Raw genomic sequence first — 8,109 nt, forward strand, 5'->3', positions numbered from 1 at the left:
CCAGGAGCTTTGGGGTGCAGACGACACAGCGGCAAAACGCACTGCACATGTGCAAACCCCTGAACTTCCGGTCAGTGTCGTATTTCCGATTAGCTATTAAAACCTATTGCATAAACAAAAAACTCCCGTCGCGCGAAGTTTAAAAACCAAACTCAAGAGTTAGGAAACAAACTTAAGTATAAAAATTGTTTTCCTGGTGAGTTAATTTATTTTGCTCTTTTCAAACCTTTGCACCAAGGGGTTTGGTGCTTGCACCAAGGGTGAAAACCATGTTCGAAGATGCGACCCGCTCGCGCTTGAGAAGAATAGTTTTGTCAGTCTGTGGTTGTTATGTTGTTCTTCGCAAGACAAGAAGTGTGGGAAAAGGTTAAGTAAACGAAAATGCGGAGGCTGACATTACTTCTTGACACCTCAGTTAGCTAGGGCCGCTGAACATCCAGTTGGTTCAATAGTTTGCCGGTTCACTGGGACGAAATAAGGAGGGAAACAACCGGTGTTTGCTTCCTCAGGAAAACTACTCGCGAGCTCTCCACAAAAACGGGATACCTTCTCGACTTTGTACCGTGCTGGACGCTGTTGGAAAGGCAGGTAATGTTCCTTATCGTCCAGTAACAAGGTGCTGCTACAGATGTGCTGAGAATGTCGACCAAGAAGAAAAGTTCACCACGCATGCAGAATATAAGCCGAAAGAGGCTGGTACCTCAAAACAAAAGGTTACTTACATGTCTTTGCTAATGATAATTGACACAGTTGACGTGCAGATTAATGGCATATAGAAACGTTAATCTGAGCTTTATTGTCCAATTTCGGTTCTGGGTTGTGCATAATTTTTAAGTGAAGAGCAGTAGCTGTGCTTGCAAGGACCACTGTGATAAAATAAAAGTACCAGATCCCATAGTAAAGGAGCAATAAATTGTAGAACAAATAATTTAAAGAGCAAGGCTAATTTCACAGTCAGAGAAATATATTTTTCGTTTACAATATTTCAAACGGCATGGCCTTTCTTCATCAAACATACCCTGCCTTGCTCTTTCTATTATTAGTTCCATAATTTTTAACTTTGCCTTTTACTTTCACATACAAAGATAACTTCATCATTATTAACGTTGCTAAGTTTACAACCCAAAGTTGTAAATTTTAATTTAAATAGTTGCTGTATATTTGTTCAAAGTAAAGGCATCTTTCCACAATTATTGTATATATTTAGCAAAAGAAATAATAATAATAATAATAATAATAATAATAATAACAATAGTAATAATAAAAGAGATTTGTAGAAGTGCTTCCAAATCAGGACACCTGGAGGACAATACAAACTTCTTTTGGAGCTGTGAAAGTCAATTGTCATGGAGATGTCCTAGTAGAGAGACATGTATAGTACAGCATTGAAACAGTTTTCAAAGACTCATCAGGTCAGTTTAACTACACAACTACTTGAGCAAGAGAAAAAAAAAAGAATCAACATGAAGGCAACATTGCACTTGCACTGTACACACCCTCAGAGATGGAAAAGTTTGCAGAGAAAAATGCACCTGGTCTTTTTAATCCCATTCTACACTATAATTGGATTCTTGGATCCTAATCAAAATATTATTTTGCGAGATGATCCAAGAATGAGTGATGAGCATCTTGTATTACAAGAAGAGAGAACAGTTGTTTTATTGCATATCATACAATATTTCTGGTAATCTTGATTACACAATAAATCACATGTTATATTAGTTTCTTTTAAGCTGACTTGACTTGTCTCAGGTATATTTATTTCCCTTGCCTTGCATATGAGGAACACTCCCAAGCTGGAATAATCATGTTTATCAACCATAACAGCAGACAAATCTAGAATCTACTTATAATAAGATTACACATTTGATTCTTCTTTCACCATGAGGTTTCAACATACAGAATATACTACTATCATATGAAACCCCTGAAATGAATTAAACAAGAAAAATGTAATTATTTTCTTACATTTTTACTTACAGTGTCCATAAAAAGGGGGCTACAAATAATATTTATTGAGAATGATGAATTATTCTAGAAAGTGACACAGGCATTTCTTCTTCTTTCTTTTTCCCGAGTATGCCTGTGTCACTTTCTAGAATAATTCATCATTCTCATTTATTCACCAGGCTGGAAATATACCATCACATTTATTTCAAATAATATCTGGGCTCCTGATACTATTTATTATTATTATCATTTAAGGTCACAAAAGACACATTTAATGCATAAGGAAGAAGGATTATTTATTCAGCAACATGGGGCATCCAGAGATGTGATAAATTCTGGCAGAATTTTAGGCTTCAGCACCAGCCTAGTCTTTTTCTTAGTTCTCTTTTTTTACCTTGGGCAAATTTAGGCTTTTGCACAAATTATGCTAGCATTTTTTCGATTTTGGTGAAGCAAAAGCATTAACCATTATTCGAGCATTTCAGTGGCATTTTCCCTTTTTTTGAGAGAGAGAAAGAGAAAAATTAAAATAAAATGACAAATCATTTTAAATGAAACGTCAATTAGCCTGCTTGGCGCTTTTCACCAACTTATTTCGCAACCAGAACGTTTTCCAGCCATACTTGCATGCATGTTGTAACTTTAGCTTCAGGTTGAATGCTTTGGTGACCATAATTTTCAAAGTTTGAAGTCATTCATTTACCAGACAAAATGACCTGGTGAAAGGCTTCAGACTTGCGTCGTTGCTGATAATAACATTTGAAACAGATAGACTTTGCGTCTTCCTTGGGTCTCACTAATAAAAAAATATATAAATGAGAATTTGTAACAGCAGTCTTCCCAAGAACATCTGAATTGTTGAAGAACGGACAAATTGCAATCGTAGAGCTAGGTGTTAAAACAAGATTCACCAACCGACAAAATATTCAAAACTTGGGCTGAAATGGTGGGCGAATACGCGTTGAGTCAGTGTCAATTCATATTTTGGATGTTTTGTAAAAGATAATCAACACCACCCGACTTCAGAATCAACCATTGTAAGAAATTATGGTGAACTTACCTTTTCTTAATCATTGGTCCACTTTATCTTTCACATGTGGTTACTGATCCACAGCAGAAAAGTTTTTTTATAAATGCCAACAGATCGAAACAAAACCCTAACCGGAAAGCATGATCTCGACCGGAAATGCCCAAAATTGGCGCATGCGTAGACGTTTTGACGCTGTGTCGGTGCAGACAGGAGGTTATGCTATCCACAACACCACCGAGCCCTTGTTTGTAGTTAACGTGTCTTCTTCCTTTCCACTGACATGATGGTAGGCTTAGTCTAATTCCCTCACCACTGTAAAACGGTAACGATTTGATTGAGTTTGCTTCAGCATACTTTGCACTTGTGTCGCAGCAGCACAGTTGTTGTATTGAAGATAGCTGGACATGAGTCGCAATGCGTTTGGTAAATCTCCATGATTGCCAAAAACCGGGAAAGGAGAAGTGTCTTTCATGTGGTGGACTTTAAAGGGGGGAGAACAATGCTTCCTTTAACTGCTGAATTGAAATCCCGCCAAAACCAATCTGTAAGCTGCTTTTTTAGCACCGAGTGCTGAAACACTTGGTTTTTTTTATACTCTTCATTATTTTGGGTTTGCTTTGAAGACATCTTCAGAAATTTTTTTAATAAAGTTCTAGAAATCTTGGTCCTTGTATAAATTTTTCGCCTTTGTATCTATTTTTTTCATTGTAAATTGATTTCACTGTATATATTTTTCATTTACATGTGGATGAGATGGCAAGAAATAAGCGTAAGATAAAGGACAAAGATAACATGAAGACTGTGAGGAAAGATGCGAAAAGGAGGTAGAGGAACAAAAAGGACCACGAGAAAGCCCTAAAAAACGTCGCAGCTTTGAAACTGGGTGATCCGATAAATGATCAAAAAGTGAAAGACGACCTGGATATCAAACAAGCCTGTTAGCGTAAAAAAGAAAAGCCTGCCCAACCAAAAAAAAACGGGATAAGAGCTCAGATGTAAAAGAAATCTACTTGGTGGAGATTGTGCGCACTGAAAAATCCCTAGGCTGTGGTACCTTCGGCATATGGTACCTCGCTTATTACAGGAGCATACTGGTCGCTGTAAAGGAGTTCAGGATGAACTCAAGTAAGTCAAGGAGTGAAGTTAAGCGTGAACTACTTTGTGAAGCAAAAATGGTTAACTATTTAGGAGATCTTCGAAACTTCCCACTTCTTTTTGGAGACGTGATAAAGAGAGAGTAATTAATGCTAATAACGCAGTTTCATGGAGAAAGAGGAAAAAGTGTGTGACCTTGTCCATGGCCATTAAGAAAAAGAAACTGGAGAAATCTGAGTGGTTAGACATTATCAAGGGAGTTTGGGAAGGGCTTAAAGGGCATGTTAACCTCCAAAACGCTAATTTTTCTGGTCACATAGTCATAAAGTACACATTTTAGGTGTGCCAAATCTGTAACTCTTTTCTTAAAGCGAGCGCGTTTTCAGTTGGAAAAGGCTGCTACAAATTCGAAGCGCCCGCTATTTTCATTATGCCATCTTTTCCGTGACATCAAGAGTGGATCTCTGCCGACAGGAAGTGGACATTCTCCCTTCATTAACTTTTGTGATACGCAACATGTCTTCATAAATTCCAGCAAATATTCATTTATTATTAAAACACCAGTGTTTTATTAGAATTTCTGCCACTGAGAAAATCCATATATTTTCACATGTAAAAATACGATATTTTGACGTGTAAAATATCAGCCAAACAGAAATCAGGAAATCTTCTTTTGTTGCCATGGCAACTTGCACTTTCGTTGGGACCCGGCAAGGATCGTTGTAGATCGTTCGCGAGTTTGCGAAGGAAGTTTCCTCTCATTCTCTGTTTCTCGGTTGTTTTCGGCTTATAACTTGTGAAAATTACCAGCAAACATGGCAGAAAGATTTGTTACGTTTGACATTAGAGAAATGGAAGAATTTATTGACAACAAAGAGAACAGTAACACGCAAAAAAAGACGAAAAATGACATAGCTCTACTGAGTTCTTTCATGGCAAAGGTAAAGGAGAATAGACAAGTTGAAGAGATACCTCCACAAGAACTCGACAATTATTTCCGCAGACTCCTACTCTCTGTGAGAAAGAAGAACGGAGATGAGTACGAGCCTTTAACTCTACATGGCTTTAATAGCATCGATTGAGCGTTATCTCAAAAAATGCCACTACAGTGAATCGGTTATCACGGGGCAGAACTTTGCGAGAACAAGAGACGTACTCAAGTCAAAACAAACACACTTGAAACGGCTAGGGAAAGGAAACAAACCAAATGAAGCATCCAGTCTAACCCCAGAGGAAAGAGACATTCTTTTCGAACAAAAAGAAATGGGTTTCAGCTCTCCAAAAGCCCTCAAAAACACGCTCTGGTTGAATAATTGTATGCATTTTGGTCTACGCGGAGGGAAGGAGCAAAGGGAGTTGAAATGAGGCGACGTGGTTTTGAAAACCAATCCTTTTGGAAAGAAATACCTTGAATACTGTACCGAAAGGCAAACCAAGACTCGGCCTGGGGATAATCCATTGAACGTGAGGAAGGTCAAACCAAAAATGTATGAGCAACCTTCACTTCCACAAGAACCAAACCCTGTGTTTGTGTACAAGTTTTACAAGGAAAAACAACCCAAGGAAAGTTTCATAGAGGATGCGCTATTTTATCTGGCAATAAATCATGTCAGTAGTGAGCAGCTAGCCTTTCCTGACACAAAATGGTTCAAGCCACAGCCAATGGGAGTGAACAAACTGAATTCTCTGATGAAAGAGTGCACTGCAGCGGCCAGTACTGGTGAAAACAAACGCATTACCAATCACAGTGGCCGTAAAACACTGACACAAACACTGTTGGACCACGACGTTCCGCCAACTCAAATCATTCAAGTTACGGGCCACAAAAACCTCCAGTCTGTGAATAATTATAGTGCTATGGGAGAGAGACAAGAAAACATTTCTTCAATTCTCTCGGATGGTAAAATAATGAAGACAGGCCAAACACCACTTTTATTGTTCGAGATAAGAAGTACATGACCTTCAAAGCTTTGCTCTTCCGAGTATGTCTTTCAAAGATCTATCTTTTCTGTACAAAAGAAGGGTAGGATCTTTGTAGATCTCTCTTAGCAGAGGCTGGTTTTCTATCAAATGCCATTTACTCATCAGAATGGTTTTTAGGTTAGGCACGGATGGGTGATATTCCGTAACAAACGGCAATATGTTTTTTTGTGCGTTTTTTGTTTGTTTTGTAGTGCCGACATGCTTTCGCTGAAATTGACTTCTGAGGGAGTTATCGGGGTAACCTCTGTTGCGTAGTCTCTGTTTGAATAGAGTGATGTTTTCTTCAAATTTTGTTTTTGAAGAGATTGTTCTGAAAAGTCTTAAGGCCTCACCTTTGATAAAGCCTTTCCTGACACCTGGAGGGTGGCAGCAAGAAAAACGCGTGTACTGGAACGTTTCTGTCGGTTTGAAGTGCGTGCGCACGTCAAGTTTTGATTCTTTTTTGAATTTGTCAAGGAAAGGGATTTCAATATCTGAAATTTCAGCCGTGAATTTTATGGTCGCATGATAGTTGTTGGCTAGCTCTATAAAAGTTTGGATTTCATTTTTGCTTACGTTCCATAGAGAAGACATCATCGATGTATCTCTTCCATGTAAGCGGTTTTGTAGCACTACGGCTAATTATTTCTGTTACAATCTCTGCCATGAAAATATTGGCAAAGGATATTGCCATCTTTGTACCCATTGCGGTCCCGTGTCTTTGGAGGTAGTTTTTTCCATTAAAGTGGAAAGAGTTTTTCTTTAGGATAAGTCTAAGTATATCCCTGAGGTAGTTAGTTGGAATGGGAGGTTTATTTTTCTGGAATGTTTCGTATGCTTTGCATACAATTCTTATTCCTTCCTTCTGTGGGATGTTAGTGTATACGCTAGCTAAGTCCATTGAGACAAGGATCCCAACAGTGCAGCCCAGCCCTTGGTCCCTCGTCAAGTTGGCGAGTTTTCTACAGCTTCAACCTCGACAGCAACCTGCATGAACACCACTTCAGGCACACCTAATCAGCTGTCTCCGTTGTTTCTTGGCAATCATATTACTGGAGAAACATTTAATGTTCAAGTGTCTACCACCTCGTTGCTCGCATCCAGCACATTGATTGCGGAAAATCCCAAACGCAAAAAATACTGCAGGCTTCGGGTTTTGGACAGTGACAGCAGTCAAAGTGTTAATAGTCAGGAGTAGACAGGATTGAGCGGAAAAGACAAAACACTTGCCTATCCATTGATATTTGATAGTTTGAGAACATTTTAACCATTTATCTTGTCTTTTATATTTAAACAAGATACTGGACATTTTTAATATTTGTATTTATTTTTTTTACTGTACTTTGTAGAGCTCCGAGTTTTCACTGGAGTATTTTAAACAATGAAATACATTTATCGCGTTCTCAACTATATGGCATGGTTTTGGTTTATGGAATGGCTGATTGTTGTTTATATAATAAACAGAATAATACATGGACGCTTGGAGATATGAAATTTATCTTCTCGTGTTCACATTCGATATGTCACTTGTTCGCTGCGCTCACTCATTCAATATCAATGTGAACACTCGAAGATAAATTCCATATCTCAGGGTGCCCATGTATTATTCTCTATTTATTCTCTTATTCCAATACGGTAAAGCACTGTGTTGTCTAGTTTTGTGGCATTCAAAGAAAACAGGATATTCCACGAGTAAGTCAGTTCCAAGAGACTTCAATTTAAGGCGACAGTGGATTAAATTTGTTTAAGTCAAGCAGGATGATTTTGTAGAGCCGACAAAATACTCAGTAATTTGTGGCATTCATTTCTCATCGGACTGCTTTGAGGGTGTATATATGTGAGAAATGGGTTTTAAAAAGTAGATGGATTTAATTCCCGGTGCTGTACCGACAATTCAACAAACGAAACAGCAGAACTCCTTGTCAGAAATGCATAAGCCAACAATGGAAACCAAGGAAACAGAGCAGACGGCTGGGAAATCTAGTAAATTCGCAATTGCTTCGGAAATAACGCCAAGACAGTAAGAGAAACTTGTAAATTGTTCTTATATTTATGAATGGACACTTTCACAT

General features: G+C 38.3%; 1 pseudogene; it reads left to right on the top strand.

Annotated features, from left to right (window-relative positions):
• The first annotated feature begins 3,680 nt into the window (after positions 1 to 3,680).
• On the top strand, positions 3,681 to 4,415 carry LOC146471075 (uncharacterized; annotated as a pseudogene).
• The last annotated feature ends 3,694 nt before the right edge of the window (positions 4,416 to 8,109 follow it).

The sequence above is a fragment of the Pavona decussata genome, unplaced genomic scaffold, assembly GCF_977016875.1.
Source record: "Pavona decussata unplaced genomic scaffold, jaPavDecu1.1 SCAFFOLD_106, whole genome shotgun sequence".
NCBI lineage: Eukaryota > Metazoa > Cnidaria > Anthozoa > Scleractinia > Agariciidae > Pavona > Pavona decussata.